The 20,437-nt window shown below is 41.2% G+C and overlaps 1 long non-coding RNA gene across 1 annotated transcript; it reads right to left on the bottom strand.

Annotated features, from left to right (window-relative positions):
- Nucleotides 1–379: 379 nt before the first annotated feature.
- Nucleotides 380–1,959, bottom strand: LOC141351346 (uncharacterized). The gene is made up of 3 exons (XR_012359572.1): nt 1,853–1,959; nt 768–918; nt 380–625 (listed from the first exon to the last, which is right to left on the bottom strand). It is a non-coding gene; the product is annotated as an uncharacterized lncRNA (long non-coding RNA).
- Between the last annotated feature and the right edge of the window lie 18,478 nt (nt 1,960–20,437).

The following is a 20,437-nucleotide window of genomic DNA, read 5'->3' as shown; positions in this document are numbered from 1 at the left end:
ATTTTTTTTATCAGCATGTGCATTCCCTTGTTTGAACCCATGGCATTTTATGATGCTAACACAATGCTCAACCACAGAGAAAGGTTCTAAGAACGTTCCTTGAAAGTTCCCAAAGTTCCCAATAACGTTATGAATGTTTTTGCTTGTAATGATAAAAAAACATTACATTCTATTATTTACAAACTGTTGTAAAACATTATTTCTTAATGTTCTGTTAAAATATTGCATAGAAACATTCATAAAATATACTAAACATGTGTTTTAAACATTGTGACTGAGTACATTTAAACATGACATTGTCTGAAAATAAAATGTAACATTCCTCTAACATTCACACAATCAAGAAACATTCCTAAACAATTAAAAAATTGGACACTTTTATGTTGGCTTAACATTATTGGGACCTTTGGGAACGTTGTTAGAACTTAGAATTAAAAATTAGAACTAGAGGAGATATACTCTTTAGCCTATACTTACAGTAAATACAGTAAATGTACTTACCAACTTACAGTTCTGAATGCACATCAAAATGAATTGTCATAAGAAATAATACAGCAGCTTCAAAAAAAATACCAAACTTCTGGTATAAGATAATCAGTCTTGTTATAAAATAATCCTGTGAGTCCTGTAAGCAAAAGAAAGATGGTCATAATTATTTTGAACCACAGTTTTTTACAGTACTGATTGTTACAGCTGTTAGTTAATTAGGGAGACCTAACTAACCCATATATGCAGCACATACTGTATCTTATTGAGAAGTGTCTCACCTAATACAAGTTTTTTCACTCAAACTCTGTGAGGTGGTGAAGAAAGGATGGATATTCTGTTGTCCTCTTCATCATCACTTGTCTCTCATTCCAGTTCTTGCAGTGTATTTTGTTACATCCTCCTTAATTTATCCTCCCAAAGAATTTTAGACTGCAGAATAAATGCAGGGAAAAAATGACATATTTAACACATTTAATACATGATTTTAAACACTCATATTTTTCAGTAAATACTGTTTTGAAATGATAACCAGAGTAGATGTACTCTACTCGAATCACTCCACCATGGTCACAGGTCTTTGTGTTAGGACACTGGGACATGGTTTTCTGATCGAGGCTGAATATTTACTGTACAGCTACATTGGCCTCAAAAGCAATTAAATACAAAACAAAAACACATTTTAAAACTTTATTTTATGCAAATTAGGTTTCAGCCTTTATATTTAAACATATTCACATTTTAAATATAATGTTTTTCCGATTGGCCACAACACACACATAACATACGCTCATACGTTGAAGTCGTTTGTAAAACTGTTAAACAAACTCTTATTATGTTCACATAACTTTCTAAAATGCTTAACGTAGTTTAACGCATTTGAAAGATAAAATTTAGTTATACACCTTATTAATAACGCATAATTTATGTAACAGGTAAAGCCAAGCGGATGAGAATATAAACACAACGTGGTAACTTACACATTAAGAGTTTTCCTCCCAGCTTCATGTAATTTAGGGTACTTAATATGCTTTTAATTAATAAATTATTCTCTCAGGTAATGTTATATACAAAATTTGATGTTTTCATATCATTGACGTATAAGTTACATTAGGCTACGTTAAGCATTTCTTCATAATAGTTTTATAAAAAGAAAACACTAGCGTGTAATTTACCGCACCGCGCGTGCTCGTAGGCTTGCATACACATAGGATGATTTATTAATTAGGTTTATACTGACTTTGGTAAACTAATATTACCGTTATACGTTAAGCAGCGCGTCCGGTTTATGGTTTTAAAATGTCCCGTTCGGGTAAACAACAACCGCGGGTCTGATAATAAATAACTAATAAATAAGATTATTTACCTTGCTGGTCTTTTTTCATTCTCTCCTCTCGTGTATCTTCAACTGAAAAGCGCCGCTGTGCTGTCCCAGGGAAAGTCTTGTTTGAAAACTCTTCAGTTTATGTGCACCTGAAATCGGTCCTTTATACTGGGTGATATACAGTAAATAACTGTAAAAATTACAGAAATGTCTAACAGTGTACCTTTACAGTGTTTTGGCAAACATTTGCCAATTGTGAAGGTAAATGGTAAAGATTTTACTACATTAATGCAGATGGTGTCATGCAAAGTGTCGTCACAGTCCATTTAACATACTGTAACTTGCCATTGCTTGCGCTACGGTCTACCAGTTGATCATGCAGTCAGATTTTTTTTTGTTATAAACATCTCATGTCTGTTCTGCAATAATGATAAAAAACAATTCCCATACTTAAAATTTACAATTCTAGTTTTGCAAGGCAGGAGAAACAAAGTCTGCAAGCTTGATTCCTCACCCGTCTGGAAACCGTCCCAACCTCTCTCCTGTGGACCGCCCCTGTCCTTTTCCCCGCTCGATGAGCATCGATTACCCAGAGCCTGACGCCTGGGTCCCAATGAGAAGTAAGTGGATACAGCTCTTTACCTCCTACAAGCTCGCATGCGCCCCTGCAGGGACAGGTCGAGGTAAATGAATAGTGTTCTCACACATGGTAGATATCACTAATGTATCTGCTATTGATAGAGGGAGACAACACGAGTAGCTTCGCCTTTACTTAATGCAAAACATTAATCCAGCAGGGCAGTGCGCAGGAGCTCAGCCAGAGAGCAGGATGTCTCTCCAGACATTTTCTGATTCTGACAGCTGATTTAGAAAAGGAGATTTACAAACAGAAATCTTTAAAATCCAATACAACCATGTAGCATTCACACTATTTACAATCCTAATTAACTAATCCAGTTCAAATTGCAGGGGGTTTGTGTGAGTTGAAATAATAACCAGAGGTGGACACTACTTGAGTACTTTGAGTAAATTTTCCAAGTATCTGTGCTTTATCGGTTTGTCTTGGGGAAAAATTACTTTACTATAAAATGTTCACTACATTCTAAAACATAGAATTTTACTGTGTATTCCTTTTATATTGCATATTACCTCTTAAACCCTGAGGACCCAGTCCCGGGGACAAAATTTCGTATTTTGACTCAAATAAAATATTCTTTTAATCTTTAATGGTCCATCATGGACCCCAGTAACACATATGAGATACTGTTTGAAAGCTTAGACTCTCTACTTTCTCCAGATATGCATCACTTTGAGAAATCTTTTACTGTAAGAAAGTTATTTACACTTAATTTACACTATCACCCCCCCCATAATTTTGTATATGATTCAATATTCACATATTTCATATTTTTCAAGTATGACAAACATGGGCAAGTCTTATATCAAATGAAAGCTCTCATTCTCAGGAATAAGGCTACAGCGTTATTTTTGTTCTATTATTAACACATATCCAACAATAGTTGAATGAATAATGATGTAAAAAATCGTCTTTTGTAAACATATGGGAAAACTGAGTGTGGACTGCCTCAGATAGCACATATAGCCACAAATGATACATCATCTTTTCTCTTAGGTCCTACTCTAAAAAATGAGTCCATTCACAGCATTTTCTTAGGTTGTGTGCATGAATAATCCCTTGCTATTTATTATATGTGCTAAACAAAAAATTAATATTTATATGAAAAATGTATTTTCGGACACTTCAGTAAAATGAAAATAACTTTTGAATGCGACATGCTAAAGAGATCATTCTTTTTTTGGGTGTTTACTGTCTGCAGCTGGTAACAACCAGAACTGTTTGCAGTCTGCTAGAGCACAAAGAACCAGAGTTATACACTATCAAAGGCAGTATTTACAACATAAAAAAAGAAAATTTGGTGTTTCATCATATGAAAAACAACATAAATAACACTATTTGTCACAAACAGCAGCTTTTTATGTAACTTCAAAGGGTTTTCTTTAAAATGATATAAAGAAATTGCATTTATTCCACTGTATGTGGTTATGGGAGCACTTCAAATGTTTTTAGGCAGAAATTGTATACAAAAAGGGTATTATTCCTCCCATCAGTTGGAGTAAAATAACTTTTGTATAGATTATGATAGAGAAAAAAATCTTTTTTCCTCTGTAAGCTGGCAATTGCTGGAATCAAACAAAACTGTCTGCAGGGAGCTGAGGCACTCAGGGCCAGAGTTATACACTTTTAAATAAAAACTTTAGAAAAAAAACATCAAAAAGCGCCTATTTATTTTTGTGTTTATTAGAGGACTGACATCACATACAACCATGTTTAGCACGTTCAACAGTGTTTTATGTAATTTCAAAGGGTTTTCTGTAAAATGATACCAAACATTTGTATGTAAACCTCTGCATGTGGGTATGGGAAGCTTTTGAAATTGGGTAGGCCAAATCCAGGCGAAAATCCCCAAAATAGCTTCAGGGTGGAAGAAGTTAAAATTGATTTAATACCTAATTACATAAAAATTATGTACTTTTACTTTCTTGAGTAAAAGTACAAAAGTACTTTTTACTTAAGTAAAAGTAAAACAAAATACTAGATGTTTAATACTTAAATAAATATAAACCAAAAACTTGAAATTATAAAACGTAGTGGAGTAAAAATTATGATAATATGCTTTGGAATGTATGTTTTCCTAAGAAAAACACTAATAAAATCCGAATACTTGAATATTTACTTTTGTGTAGAAAGTAAAAATACTTAAGTAGTGTCCGCCTCTTAAAATAACAACAATTAAAGGGGACATTTCACAAGACATTTTAAAAATGTCAAATAATCATTGGTGTCCCCAGAGTACATATGTGAAGTTTTAGCTTAGACAATGTAGATAATTTATTACAGCATGTTTAAATTCCCACTTTGTAGGGTTGAGTAAAAATGTGCCGTTTTTGGGTTTGTCCTTTAAATGCAAATGAGCTGATGAAATGTATCATTAATTGTCATAATAGTGGTTTGTTGAAATTAAAACTCAATTTTGGTGTCAATTATTTTTCTCTCTCTCTCTCTCTCTCTCTCTCTCTCTCTCTCTCTCTGCAGTAAATGGTTAGATAGTGCCGTGGTTGGATTAAGTGCAGAATAAGGGGCAGTATTATTATAAGAAGATCCCTTTCTGACATCACATGGGGGGCCAAATTTCAATTAGCTATTTTTTCGCATGCTTGCAGAGAATGGTTTAAAACGTTTAAATAAAACCGTATCTATATACATACATATATAATTTGTTTTATCTGCATACCAGTACACAACACCATATGAATACAGCCTATCAAAATTGACTGATATACCAATAAAGAAAATACCTTAAAGATCTAATAATATAATTTTTAAAAACTATGTAAAATACTAAAAAACTCCAAATGTTTTCAATGGAAATGTGACTAAAACGGATGTGTTAAAACAACATATCATCTGGTTAAGGACAACACTTTTAATGTTTATTATTGGCACAACACATTTGGGGTTTTTCTTTAATTTTATTTATTTTATTTCATTTCATTTCATTTCATTTTATTTTATTTGAACACAAAATCAACACTTCATTTGTTAAAATAACACAAAGGGGCGGTTTCCCGCAGAGGGATTATCTTAAAACAGGACAAGGCCTTAGTTTAACTAGGAAATATAACAAACATGCAGTGCTTTAAGTGGCCCAAAAGAAGTGCCGGTACTCTATTTTTCTTTCTTTTTTTTGCTGACTAGACTTCTATATTAAAGGGGTTTTATATTCAGCAGTCAACAGACGACCTTGTAAAAAATAATAAATCCTTATATATGTTTGTGGATTTGCTTGAGCTAGAAATAGCTATTGAACATACATAAAATGTGAAAAAGGTAGATATATAAGTAAAATGTTCAGTCTGGTCAAATGCTAAAACTAGTTGTTCAGATAGAAAGAGCTTAAAAACAAAAACTTTAAAATGACACCAAGACCATGTCTATGGGTTCAAGAATAACAAAATACTGGCAATTTAAAACTAGAAAGTCATCATTTTATTTTGTCCCACTGTTTTCCATTTTGCGGGTGGTAAAACTACTGTGCGCGTCGTTCAAATTCATTGAAATTTCGTTGGGCAGTGTCCCAAACCAAATAGGGCACTAATTAGGGAGATGGTACTATATGGTTTTAAAGTATTATAAATATGATGTGTTATATTACTAACATCAACTTAGACAAGTGATTATAATGGGAAATATAATAACAAGAATTAAAGTGTGACAAAAAATATTCAATATGATTTACCTGCTGGCTTGATGGATCTTTGAATCCATGTTTGCAATGTTGAACTGCCTTTAGAAGCAGCCTCCCTTTCCGTTCTCTGTCTTTATTTTGTGAAGGCATTGGTGTTTTTTGTATTTTTTGCCTACAAAGTGTGCCAACAACAGCAAATTTAGTGTTTATATTAACGTAGATCTGATCGGGAACAGTAAATCAATTAGACAAGCGATAATAGTAAGAATGTGGATATTTTGTTGTTGTTTGCTAAGTTGTTAGCACTTTTACACTTTACAAATACATAAACAAACTTCCAAATAAGTAATTCTGCGGTTTAACATCTGATATAATGTAATAAATCTACCTGTTAATGCAACGAACTTCAGAAACTGTCGTCCAGACAGAGAGTGCACACAGAGATGCTGCGGGCGGGCGGGAAAACACGAAGTGGATTAGCGGAATCAGTGGATCTTTAGCGATCTTTAGGATCTTTTTATAGATCACAACCTTTGCGTGCGAAATTACGGAGGATAAAATACGGGAGATTTAAGGGAAAATACTAATACGGGAGGACGGCGGGAAAGAAAGGTAAAATACGGGACTTTCCCGGCCAAAACGGGATACTTGACGGGTATGAGTCACACCTCTCCACACCACGTTGAGGTTGACTACTGACAGCAAAGGCGACGCATGCGCTTTTAACTTGTAAACTCAAGGGTGTATGGGTAATGTAGTCTCTGCTCTCGGTGGGACGAATTAGGAAGTGTACATTGTGAAGAGCGCTCTGAAAAGCGGCAGCGCAGCCAAAGGATTAAAACCTCTGATTTAAACAGATGTGCAAATGAGCGTTCCGGTACGCTAAAAGCACGTTCTGGGCTCACGGAGAGGTGGTGGTACGCTCAAGAGCTATTTTTAGAAGTGGCGGTACTGAGTACCGGCGCGTTCCGGCCCACTTAAAGCACTGCAAACATGCCTTACTAAAACATTACTTGTAAGCACTATGAGGCAAAACAAAGGGCAGTGATGTATTTTAAAACAAGTCAGTGCAAGTTGTTTTCAATTTGGACAGCTCTTAATTTTTTTTTAGTCTAGGACTAGTTTAACCCCTGTCCGGGAAACTGTGTTAAATATCATAACACAAAACAATGTGTAAAAAATGAACACATCCTTTCTTAGAATGTGCTATTGAAATGTTTACTTAAAGGTGACATGGAATGATTGAACGGAGTATTTATCCTTGTTCTGTGATGTGACATGTAGACAAAAACATTTTTGTTTGGGTCTTGCCTTAGAATGCCTTAGAAGCTTCCTAAAAACCTCTCTCAGATAGCTCTATTAGGGTGGGGGATTTTAAACAAGTGGTTTTGCACCTATTTGGCTCCTCCTACTGGCTTAACTTGCAATCTCATTAATGATTGGCTGACTTTGCTGCCACTCAAAAAATGTAGCCAATTATTTTAAAGTGGAGGGGCAGTGAGATGCCTGTGATGTCATAAGCATCAGTTTTTCAGATTGGGCTGTTTTCTGGCTGACATTTCTAAAAGAGGAATTTCTATGAGACTGAGATGTTTAGCATATTTAGCACTTTTTGTATGTTTGTGAATGTGGGTAGACTACCATTATTCAACAAAGACAAGGTAAAAATGGTTTTTCATTCTCTGTCCCCTTTAAAAGGTCATGGGTTTACATCTCATGCACACAGTGGTTAAATGATTTGTATGCACTGTTGGTCCGAAAATTCTCCCAAATGAATAAACATAAGCATTAAGCACATGAAAGATGTTCAGTTTTGACATATAAAAATTGCCAACTGGATTGCTATGATTTACACAAGCAATGTTATAGCTGTTAAAGTCGTTTTTTTATTTGCTGTTTTTTACAATGTAAAGAACATTCTGTAAAAATATAATCTTGATATCTTTAATTTTGACTGAGTAAGGTCATGTCAAAGAGTAAAATGAATGGTTGAAATCAAAATTTGATGCATATCTCAAAATTAGATTTCCCTCAAAACGCTCTCGGAGCAGTTTAGTCTGTATGTGTGAACAAACCAAGTCATCTCAGACCCCCTTAAAAGGCCCCAAAAGCAAACTGTACTTCATTCAGAGGTGGTCTGAGTATGATTCGCTTTTGGTTATTTTGTGGTTCGATTTCTTATTGTTAGTTCTAAAGAGGACCAAAAAAACTGGTTCCTCGAGTCCACTATATTGTGAACACCAAAAGGACTGAGGTCACATCCGGCTTCGTCCTTTTGACTGGGTTTGGTTCTTTTAAAATGAGCTATATGTGAAAACATCCTTATTATCCTGGTTTTTCCAGACAGGGTCACATTAGTATCAAACACAAAAGGAAAAAGTTTTAAAAGAATCACATCTCTTTCAAACTCAATATCAGTTCATGGTGACTAATAATTGGACATAAAAGTAAAAAAAATTCAGAAAATTGTTTAAAAAACGGTCGCTGGGATGGTACCTTTTAAAAGGTCCTAATATGTACCATTTAGGCAGAGCCGGCCGAGCCACTAAACGACCATTGCGATTGCAAAGGGCCTCGTGGCCAGCAGAGGGCCCCCTAAGGTCACTTAGCTAGTGGTTGAAAAAAATCATTCATCAAAAGTTACATAAAATAAATATAAATATTAATTATTTATTATTATGGCAATGTTAAAAAGGCTGTTACTTGTTATTATAGTTATTATGAAAGTTCGCTAATAAGATCTCTTTCTTGCCGAGATTGATTGACAAACAGCATCCAGCACAGCAGCCAATCAGTGCCCGCGATCTATGTGCAGGCGAGCATCCCGCCCACAGAACGCAAAGTTGAGTTGAGCCGGATGGCTGATACAGACGCGAACTTTTGCTGTTGCTTTAAGGACAATTTCTTTAATGTTATGTGTGTTTGTGCATAAATGCGAAGTAAGTGGATCTTATTTGACTTCGGTAATGACCAAACCTGTGTTCTGTTTGACTTCTCTTTCTTATATTTGCCATCATAACGTGAATTGGTTTATTAAGCTTAATAATTAATATTTAAACGGTTTAACATGGTAAATTAATTCTGTTACGCTTATATTTCACGTATGCCATTGTCATTTCTACATATTTATGTCATTAGTGTAATTATATTGTTAAACGTCTGAATTTAAAGTGTTTTATGTGTAAGAGTAAACAAACTCATGCGCATATGCGTGGTAACATGTCCAGACAGCGCACCGTTGTTAAACCACCTGCTAGCCTTTGCAAAAGTGTATAATGTCATGTCACTGTTCAGTGTTTAATATTTAAACTATAGCAATGCATATGACATACAGTAGCCAGCTTTGTTAGATTAATGTTATGAATGCAATGTTAATTGTTAATCTTCAATTATTAATATTATTTGCAAGTTAATTGTTATTATTCACAAACCTATGTGCCTCTTAAACTCTGCTGTCAATTAAAAATGTTTCTTTAATGGTCAGTGAAAATGACTTTATCAGTCTTTTTATTCAGCAAGTTCATCCGTGTGTATTTGTTGCACTGCACTGCCATTCAGTTCAGTCAGTGGCATCATATTTTTCCTGTTAGACATCAAACATGGAACTGAAATCAAGAACTCAAGGGGGCAGTTTCCCTGACAGGAATTAAACTAGACCTAGACTAAAATAAAAGTAGGCTAAGAGCTGTCCAAACTGAAAAAAGCTTGCACTGACATATCTTAAAATACACCAGTGCCCTTTGTTTTGCCTCAATATCCACACAAATAATGTTTTTAGTAAGGCATTTTTTGTTAAAATTAGTTATGTTTTCTAATTAAACTAAGGCCGAGTCCTGTCTTAAGATATTCCCTGTCCGGGACCACCCTAAGGTCTTTTATTGTCATTCTGTAGGCTACAAGTTGCCACATAAGAACAAAATATGTACTCAGGACCAGCAATGTAAAAAAGATCATTAACATACAGTATACATAGAATAATTAAAACATAATTTAATAGACACATTTAAAAAAAATAACATAGTAGATATAATATGTGCAGTATAGTCATAAGGTAGTCGTTGCTTTTCTTTAGGCCTTACTTAAAACGGACCAAATTTTGCTTAGGGCCCCCAAAGGTCTAGGGCCGGCTCTGCATTTAGGTGCATACATTTGGTACCAGTATACTACTAATATGTACTCTTTTGGTACAAAGGTGTACTTTTTGAAAGGGTACCATTTTATCTGACAGTGCATATAGATTTAGTGTGACATTTCAACTGCATTTTCATTATAAGGTTAACTATTCATTGAAAGAAACACTTCTTTAAATGCCTCAACGTTGCAATTAATTACTCTGAGAACCATTTTTGATTTCTCTGAAATGATATGATGTAAAACAGTAGGTGCAATGCTTCAGTGTATTTATTCCAGGTTTTAAAGGAATAATCAAGTCGTTTTACTTATTAACTATTTCCAGGGTGCCTATTGTACTGGCCTAGGACTACAGATGGGCCTTTTGGCTAACTCAGGCATATTTTACAGCTGAGCTGTTATGTTAATATGCATTGTCCTTGCATAAATAAATAAAAATAATTCAGGCAAATATCAAAATGACCATGATTTACTCACCCTCAAGCAATCCAAGATATACTGTATATGTCCTCATCTTTCAGACGAACGCATTTGAGAGTTATTTTAGTAAATACCCTTGCTCTTCCGAGCTTTATAATGGAAACCACATGGCTCCAAGGGGTTAATAAAGGTATATGGTTATTATATTTTATAAAGTTTTAAATATTGATATTTTCCTTACAAAATCGCACCGATTACCCACAGAAGACTTTTATTAACCCCCTTGGAGCCATGTGGATTACCTCTGTAAAGAATGAATTCCCTTTTGGGGGGTTAAAATCAGAAGTGGTTGCCTGATCCCTGTTTATATCGTTATAAAGCTTGGAAGAGCAATGGCATTTACTAGAATAACTTCAAATTAGTTTTTCTGAAAGATGTTGGACGTGTATCACGGATAGGTTGAGTATATTTGGAATCTGTTTAACCTAGCTAAGCAAAAAGAAGGTTGCATGTTTTACAGCTGATAAAATAATGTTGTGTGTGTGTGTGTACTAACGCTGATCTTGACTCATATCTAACTTGTAGTCGCAAGTCCAGCTTTTACAGAGAAGTATGGTGAGCACGCACGCACGCACGCACGCACGCACACACACACACACACACACACACACACACACACACACACACACACACACACACACACACACACACACTTGCAGTCAACGGCCAGGAAAATTACTGACCACCACAAATGGCAATAAAATCAATCTCAAAGGCTTCACTCCATTACATTTCAGATTGATCTGTTGCTGATATCTCTCTCTCTCTCTCTCTCTCTCTCTCTCTCTCTCTCTCTCTCTCCCTCTCATGATATGAGACATAATGACATAAAACTGGCCTCTGAACAAAGATTAATTTTTAATATGTCATATATATATTACATGTTTCATAATACATTTTCTTTGGATTTCTTTCTGAGTGCTGCATGCTTGGCTGTGTCTCTATACAGAAGTTGAGAGATGTTGAGAGAGCGCGACTACCGTCAATTTATGTGACAGTTTGTGGCTTCACAAAAACGTCTATATTGTTATGATCGACCAAGGCTTATTCTGTTACTCAAGCAGAGGTAGATGGATTGTATTATCGGAAAATCTCAAAAAAAAAATCTACACTGAACGGTTTCCTTTTCAATAATGCACAAGTTACCCCCGGGGATCTCATCAGGTTGTGCGCTCGCAGACATCAGGGTCATCTTTTTGCTGTCATTGTATTCTTCCTCCAATACCGTTTGTCCGGAGTAATCAAAGATGAACATCACTTGACTCCTTTCAGATCATAGAGAGACAGCACATACGCCTGCATCTTAAAAGAAAAAGAAAGAGTGCTTTTGCAAAGCCATAAAATACAGCTGTGAGATTTTGTGGATTAAAGGGATGTGAATGTTTAAAAACTAATACTAATTTTACTTTTACCACACAAGACAAAAGTTGCCATATGTTAAAGGCGGGGTGCATGATTTTTGAAAAACACTTTGGAAAAGGGAGTCAGGGCGACTACCAAAACACACTTGTAGCCTATCAGCAGTAAGGGGCATGTCTAATAACCGACAGCGTTGCCTGGGTTGCGTATGTGTGGGGCGGGTCTATCAAAAAAGGTCCAGATTCTATTGGGGTCTATTGTGTTTGTTTAGGTGATTTCAAATGCCAACACTGGCTTTCAGAGATCATGCACCCCGCCTTTAAGTTTTGCTAAAACTTTAAAAACTGCCAGTGCAATGTTGAAAGCACAAAGCATTTCAAGTTCAGACTTATATACACACACAACATATCCTACTGAATGGAAATAAAAATTGTTGCACTTAAGCAAACTGCAATTCCTAGTATTTCAGCCATAATAAAGTTGTATGTGAATGAAAAGAGGGGTCCTCCAAAAAATGCCGGTGCCCTGGAGTCTTGCAGGACTATAATCTGTCCTTGGAGTAGGTCTTATTTGATGTTTTTTGTGTGTAAAGTGCAATCAGACCAGACTTTCATAAGAACATTGTTGGTCACCATGCCACCTCAGCATGCAAGTTGTATACCTTTCAGAAAAAAACTTCATGAAGAAATATCTACCAATAAGGACAATAAAAAACTTTCTCAGGCTAGAGAGGATAAGATGAATGATTCCATCAGTGCCATAGATTAATGCTGCCCTCTGCTGGCACTAAACTGTAACAACTCCATCACCTACAGCTTTCCATAAGCAAACATTTAGGATTATATAAAATGTTAATCATTGGTTGGCCTGAACTTCTCGCTCGCTGAGGAACCAGATCCTGCATATTTTAAAGAACAAAGCTCAAATGACTACATTAGCTATGCAAATATAGATGCCACATATAGACTTTACCCAGGTGGGCAGGCAAGATGGTGGGGAGTTCATTTGATGTCTGCGTTGGCATGAATGTTCAGAGCAGGTGAATTCAAAGGGCAGCAAACTTTATACATATGCCATTAGGTGGATTTTACAAAGGTCCTGATCGGTTCTGTCAGATCAAATGGTCACTGTTGTTTAAAGGGGACGTTTTAAAGATGTCAAATAAATCTTTGATGTTCACAAAGTACATGTTTCAGCTCAAAATACCATATAGATAACTTATTAAAACATGTTAAAATTGCCACTTTGTAGGTGTGAGCAAAAATGTGCCGTTCCCTTTCAGTCGGTCACTAGGACGTCACGTCGTGACCGACGAATTGGGAACCGCTTCGCGGGTGACCTATCTGCTTCGAGAAACCGTTAAAACGCCAATGAACTTGGCATGCAGATAATTGCATCTGCCGGCGCCGCCCCGCCGCATAGGTATTTAATGAGCGGCAGGTGCAGTTATCAAATCAGCTTTTTAGCTTCGAAAGCTGGCAGACTAACACTGCTCACGAGAAGCTGCTCTGATTCTGAGAATAGATCTCTGCGTGTCAGTTGGTTGGGTGAAGGCACCACAGCGAGGCTCGCGAGTGTTTCCACCTCTTTCTTTTCACTCTCTTTTATTTTAGTGTGTGCGTTCTCCTCCCTGTGTGCTTCATCAACTACACAGCTAAAAGAGTGATTTCCCCTAAAAGAGCTGCAGTTGAACTTGCGTCTTTTTAAAGACAGCTGTTCACTGCTCACGGGCGTTAAGCGTCTTTTTAAAGATGTCTTTTCGTCCGTGTTCGACTCCTGGATGCGGCAAGTACATGGGTCCTCGCGATGGACACGATCGTTGTCTCTCATGTCTGGGTCTCCAGCATGCTGAGGCGGCTTTCGTGGGAGGGACATGCTCCGCTTGCGAGAGCCTGACTCTTGCGGATCTGCGGGGTCGTGTGGCGTTTCTCCGGGAACGCCGCCCTCCGTTGCTGATCACCGCCAAGAAGGCGGCTGTGAAGCTACGGAGAGACGACCTCCGCCTCACGGTGCTGAACCGGCAAGCTGGTTCGTCCAGCGGCTCTCAGCCACCGGATCCGCAACCATCTGAGGTTCCGATGGAGACGGAGAGCGCGCGTTCTGCGTCGCTTTCTGCATCCGTTGGACCTCCCGAGGATTCCCTGTCTGTCGTAACATCGGAGGGGGGGCCGTCATTTTCGGACGTTGATCCGGATCCTCTCCCTCCTTCGGGAAGGGTTGCGGTTCCTGATCTCGACCCGGAGATGACGGCTATGCTCGCTCGGGCTGCGGAGACGGTCGGGTTGGAGTGGAGAGCTCCTCCCCCTCCCGTACCGTCTCGCCTAGACGATTGGTACTTTGGGGCTGCACGGGCTTCACAGTCTTCCCCACCGGTACCTTTCTTTCCCGAGGTGCATGATGAGCTGACTCGGACGTGGAAAACCCCGTTTTCCTCCCGGAACCGTCCGTATCAGCCATCACCCCTCACCTCCCTCGATGGGGGGGCCGCTAAAGGGTATGCCGGTATCCCGACAGTGGAGCGTTCGGTAGCGATGCAGTTGTGTCCTGCCGGCGTCTCCTACTGGAAGGACCGTCCTGCCCTTCCCTCACGGGCCTGCAGGCATTCGTCAGCTCTGACGGAGTCTGCATACCAGGCCTGTAGGGAGGCGGCCTCAGCCACAACATGCCATGGCTTTGTTGCAGGTTCATCAGGCTAAGGCTCTGAAGGATCTGCACGAGGGAGGTCATGATTCGGCGGTCTTTAAAGACCTGCGTGCGGCTACGGATCTGGCGCTACGTGCGACCAAGACCACCGCACAAGCCGTCGGTCGTGCTATGTCCACCCTGGTGGTCCAGGAGCGCCACCTCTGGCTGTGCCTTGCGGACATGCGGGATGCCGACAAAACCCGGCTTCTAAACGCCCCGGTGTCCCAGGCCGGCCTGTTCGGCGAGGCGGTGGAAGACTTCGCACAACAGGTCTCCGCCACCCAGAAGCAGACTGAGGCTCTGGCTAACATCATGCCGCGTCGGAAGAGACCAGCACCTGCCCCGTCGACGTCGGCACCTCAGTCTGCCCCTCGCCGAGGGCGTCCTGCAGCGGCGGCCGCCTCCGTTCCTCATCGGGGCCGTCCAAGAAAGCGAGGAACCGGCCGTCAGCAGCCCGCCCCGCCCGCTCAGCCCGCTAAGCCTGGTGGAAAGCGAAAATCTAAGCGGCCCTGAGATGGGCGACCTGGAGGTGGAGGGGATTGCTCTTCGGGAGATGGTGAACGCACCACTCCCCCCCCGGAGGAGGACCGGGTGGGGAATCTTTGGTTTTCTTTAATTTCCGTTCCGCCGGCTTTTCAGCCGGCACCCACAAAACCACAAAAAGAGCGAATTCCTCTTCCTCCTCCAGGTCATCAGAGGCAGTCGGGTGTGACGGATGGGCTCATAACCCTACGTTCTCCCCCTCCTCTCTCGCCAACGGATGTGTTAAGCGCACCGAGATATCTTCATCAGAGTCTTCCCCGCGCAGCCATCCATCAGCGGAGTCAGGTGAGTGCTCATTCTCACAATACACATGTCAACGCAGCCCAAGAGAGCGCGTCATCGAGCACCGCCGTTCCGCTCGCCGCGGGTACTACGATTGTGCCGTTAATTCCCCTCGCCCGGTATCTGGAAGCTTGGCAGCAACTTCCCAGTCCGTCGCGCTGGCTTTTACGCCGAATCCGTCTTGGCTATGCGATACAATTCGCCCGGCGACCTCCCAAATTTACAGGCATCCGTTTCACTATAGTGAAACCCGCCGATGCGCACGTACTACGTGCAGAGATTGCTGTCTTATTGGCGAAAGACGCGATTCAGCCGGTTCCTCCAGCCGAGATGAGGTCAGGGTTTTACAGCCCTTACTTTATTGTACCCAAGAAAAGCGGCGGGTTGCGACCGATCCTGGATCTGCGCGTTCTGAATCGAGCACTTCACAAGATGCCGTTCAAAATGCTTACGCAGAAAACCATATTTCAATGCATTCGCCCACAGGATTGGTTTGCAGCCATCGACCTGAAGGACGCGTACTTTCATGTCTCAATCCTTCCCCGGCACAGGCCGTTTCTCCGCTTTGCGTTCGAGGGAAAAGCATATCAGTACAAAGTCTTACCGTTCGGGCTCTCTCTCTCTCCCTGCGTCTTCACAAAAGTGGCAGAGGGCGCTTTAAAACCTCTCAGAGAGAGCGGTGTTCGCATCTTGGCATATCTCGACGATTGGCTCATTATAGCACAGTCGCGTCAAATGCTTTGCACTCATCTAGATCGGGTGCTCAAACACCTCGCCCGTCTCGGTCTTCAGGTCAACCGAGAGAAGAGCAAACTGTGCCCGACACAGAAGATCTCTTTTCTCGGCATGGAATTGGATTCGGTCAATCTTACAGCACGCCTCACGGAGGCGCGCGTTCAGTCGATTCTGGCTTGCTTGAATACGTTTTCGGGCAAGACTGCGGTCCCTCTGAAACAATTTCAGAAATTACTGGGGCATATGGCTGCAGCCGCGGCTGTAACACCGCTCGGTTTGCTGCATATGAGACCGCTTCAGCATTGGCTTCACGACCGAGTCCCGAGGAGAGCGTGGCTAACCGGCTTTCACCGTGTCACGATCACACCGAAATGCCGTCTCACTTTCACCCCGTGGTCATACCCAGCGTTTCTCAGGGCGGGGGTGCCACTGAGACAGGTCTCCAGACATGCAATAGTATGCACAGATGCCTCCAACACGGGGTGGGGAGCCACGTATGGCGAGCTTGCAGCTTCAGGAGTATGGACATCACCCCAGCTGCATTGGCACATAAATTGCCGAGAACTGTGGGCTGTATATCTTGCGCTCGTCCGCTTCAGCAGCGAGTTGAGAGGCAAAGATGTATTAGTTCGCACAGACAACATTGCGACTGTTGCGTATATCAATCGCCAAGGCGGAGTGCGCTCTCGTCACATGTCGCATCTCGCCCGCCATCTCCTCTTTTGGAGTCAGAAGAATCTGAGGTCTCTTCGTGCCATTCACATCCCGGGGTCGCTCAACGCAGCGGCAGACGCGCTTTCCCGAGCAGCGCGCCCCGGCGAATGGCGACTCCACCCTCAATCGGTCCAGCTGATTTGGAGACGTTTCGGCAGAGCGCAGATAGATCTGTTTGCATCTCCAGAAACAACCCACTGTCGCCTATTTTATTCACTGAACGAGGGATCACTCGGCGTGGATGCATTGGCGCACAGCTGGCCGAGAGGTCTTCGCAAATACGCATTTCCCCCAGTGCGCCTCATTGCACAGACATTGTGCAAAGTCAGGGAGGACGAGGAGAAAATTCTTTTAGTTGCTCCATATTGGGCCACCAGGAGTTGGTTTCCAGAGCTCACTCTCCTCGCGACAGCCCCTCCCTGGAGGATTCCCCTGAGGAGGGACCTTCTGTCTCAAGAAGGGGGCACATTATGGCACCCCTGTCCCGATCTGTGGAACCTCCATGTGTGGTCTCTGGACGGGGCGCGGAGGTTGTAGGTGATTTACCCCCGGCGGTATCTAACACCATCGCTGCAGCGCGAGCGCCGTCTACGAGACGGGCGTATACGCTGAAATGGAACCTGTTTGTTGTTTGGTGTACTTCTCAACGAGAGGACCCCCGAGAATGCCCGATCAGTATTGTGCTTTCATATCAAGCACCGCTTGGAGAAGAGGCTGTCACCATCTACTATTAAAGTAGATATCGCGGCAATATCCGCGCATCACGCACCCATAGACGGTAGATCTGTGGGTCAGCACGATCTGGTCATTAGGTTTTTAAGAGGTGCACGGAGGCTCAATCCTTCGCGTCCTCCCTCTATTCCTCCTTGGGACCTGTCCATGGTGCTGAACGCTCTCAGGGACTGCCCGTTCGAGCCTCTGCAGACGGTGAGTGTCAAGTTTCTCACTATGAAAACTTTGATGCTCCTCGCACTGGCTTCTATTAAAAGGATAGGGGATCTTCATGCATTCTCGGTCAACGATTCGTGCCTTCAGTTCGGGCCGGCTGAATCCAGCGTTACACTGAGACCCCGGCCGGGCTACGTGCCTAAAGTTCCCACCACTCCCTTTAGGGATCAAGTGGTGAACTTACAAGCACTGCCTTTGGAAGAGGCAGACCCAGCTATGGCTTTGTTATGTCCTGTACGTGCACTACGTGTGTATGTGAATCGCACTCAAAGCTTTCGGACCTCAGAGCAGCTCTTTGTCTGTTACGGTGGTCTGCAGAAAGGGAGAGCTGTCACTAAACAGAGGATGTCTCACTGGATTGTAGACACAATCGCCCTGGCTTATGAGAAACAGGGCATTCCCTGCCCTTTTGGTTTGAGAGCCCATTCAACCAGAAGCGTGGCTTCATCTTGGGCTTTGGCTCGTGGTTCCTCGCTTTCAGATATTTGTAGAGCTGCTGGCTGGGCGACACCTAATACGTTCACTAGATTCTACAGTGTTCGTGTTGAGCCGGTATCCTCTCGAGTTCTCTCGTCAGATCAGTGAGAACATCGAGGAACGGCTCCTGTGTCGGCTTGGAGCCTTTCTTCTTGGCTGCGCAGAAACCGCACCAGTATGGAAGGCCATTAAGGCAAAAACGTTACAAATTTTTTTTTTGTCTTTTTCCACCGCTTGGAAAAAGGCTGCCAGCCTCTCACTGGATGTATTCTTGACTATCTGGGTGAGGCTAGCGCCCACATTGCGCCCCCTAGTGGTTTCTTTGTGAGTATTTCCGTGGAAAGTTTATGATTTACCACGTTTCCCTTAGCGGAGTTCCTCTAGTATTGCTAAGAGAGTGTATTTTTTAGAGACTTCGTGTCTTTTTCTCTATCACCTTAGTGGTAGACCCCTAGAGGGTTTTTCTTCCGCAGCGATCTTAGTCCCGCCTGACGAGTTCGCTTCCCAGTTCGCCTAGTCACTATCGTGGGTTAAGGAACAAGTAGTGACCGGCCTCTGCTTCAACCCCATTTCCGTTCCCTTAAAGGGGAGAGTCGGAGGGTTTACGCAGGCACTGGAAGGGTCAGCTTCAGTGGCGCTTTGGTAGGGATTCCCAATTCGTCGGTCACGGCATGACGTCGTAGGACCGACTGAAAGGGAACGTCTCGGTTACATATGTAACCCTCATGCCTTGAAGGAAGGGAACAGAGACGTCACGTCCTGTTGCCACAGTTTCTGTTTCACTGCTGATATCGGCCGGACCCTTTCCTTCTGTCCAGCTTTCTCAGCAAAAAATAGCTGATTTGATAACTGCACCTGCCGCTCATTAAATACCTATGCGGCGGGGCGGCGCCGGCAGATGCAATTATCTGCATGCCAAGTTCATTGGCGTTTTAAAGGTTTCTCGAAGCAGATAGGTCACCCGCGAAGCGGTTCCCAATTCGTCGGTCACGACGTGACGTCTCCGTTCCCTTCCTTCAGGGAACGAGGGTTACATGTGTAACCGAGACGTTTTAGGATGTGTCCTTTTAAAGGAAAACACCACAATTTTTCAATATTTTATTATGTTCTTAGCTCAGCTTAGACAAATTAATACATACCTATATTTCTTCAAAGCATGAAATTAATCTTTGTACAGCGCATCGTGAATGTGTTAGCATTTAGCCTAGCCACATTCATTCCTTAGGATCCAAACCGGGATGAATTTAGAAGCCACCAAACACTTCCATGTTTTCCCTATTTAAAGACCGCTACATGAGTAGTTACACCAGTAAGTATAGTGGCACAAAATAAAATATGGTGAGTTTTCAAACAGATAAAAATGAGAACTATATTGTATGGCGGAAGAGCACTTCGTTTGCAGCACTTCGACCTTGGGCGCAGTAACATTGACAAAATGCTAACACATTAATGACGCGTTGTACAAAGATTAAGTGCACGCACTGAAAAAAGATAGGAGTGTATTATTTCGTCTAAGTTGAGCTAAGAACATAGTAAAATATTGAAAAACGATGGTGTTTTCTTTTAAATGTAAATGAGCTGATCTCTGCACTAAATGGCAGTGCCGTGATATGATTGAGAGGCAAAAAAAGATTTAAAAATATATTTAAGCAATTTTTTGTATATTTTAAAATATCTTTAAAATTATAATTGATTACTTCACCTGCAGAGTTGTTGCACAAAAACAGGTTTTGAACGTAACTTTGCTGATTAATTTGGATGCTGGTTTGGTTTTTAATATACATTCAATCCAGTGCTCTCTGTGTTTAATCCCATTATGAATATAAAAATATTACCTTTTACTGTATAAAAACCTGCTCCAAACTATTAATTCACTTTTTATTCAAACTAGGTTTGACCAATTGAATTCAAAAGACAGACTCACAAAGCTCTCGTTGTCTATGAGGAATGGTAGGCTAGCCTGTATTGTTTTCTGTAGGCTATAGATTTTTTATTTTATTTTTTG

This window comes from Misgurnus anguillicaudatus, chromosome 20 (assembly GCF_027580225.2).
Source record: "Misgurnus anguillicaudatus chromosome 20, ASM2758022v2, whole genome shotgun sequence".
Lineage (NCBI taxonomy): Eukaryota > Metazoa > Chordata > Actinopteri > Cypriniformes > Cobitidae > Misgurnus > Misgurnus anguillicaudatus.
Note: the sequence above shows the minus strand (reverse complement) of the source record. Positions and strands in the feature narration are given on the sequence as shown.